Genomic DNA, 574 nt, shown 5'->3' with positions numbered 1-574 from the left:
CGCTACCGCCGTTTAGGAGAGAACGTCAGGAGAACGAGAAGGATGAGGCTAAGAATAACAGCTCACACCTCCAGCAGCTCCTCACACCTCAGAGCTGAGGGGGGGGGGTTCTCTCCCCCCCTCCCCCGCTCTCACTTCACAAACCTCCGCTGTTTGTTCTCTTCTTCTCTCACCTCATCTTTCTCGTCTCCGTCCTCTAGATGTCACTGTCAAACGTCTCAATTATCGCCACTTCATAACCAGTCGTCCGTGATTATTTGTGTCTGTGTGTACAGACTTGACTCTCAACATAAGGAGAGGGGACTGGGCCAAACCAATGTGAGTCAGTCTAGGGGGCGCCAAAGGCAAACATTTGCCTTCAACTAACTGGTAACTGCTATTTTTACGATACGATATATACGAAACAGCTTTACTGCTATTGTAAAGCCCCTCGTGGGGGTCAGGAGCCACGGGTTGGAGACCCCTGGGTTAGGGTTAGGTCTGTATCTTCAACTTCCTGTTTTTCACACTCTGTGTATTTATACAAACAGAAAGATCAAGAATCAAACACCGTGGGCTTTGATTGGTCAACAAC

The sequence above is a fragment of the Cynoglossus semilaevis genome, chromosome 6 (genome assembly GCF_000523025.1).
Source record: "Cynoglossus semilaevis isolate Cse_v1.0 chromosome 6, Cse_v1.0, whole genome shotgun sequence".
NCBI classification, from domain to species: Eukaryota; Metazoa; Chordata; class Actinopteri; order Pleuronectiformes; family Cynoglossidae; genus Cynoglossus; species Cynoglossus semilaevis.
Note: the sequence above shows the minus strand (reverse complement) of the source record.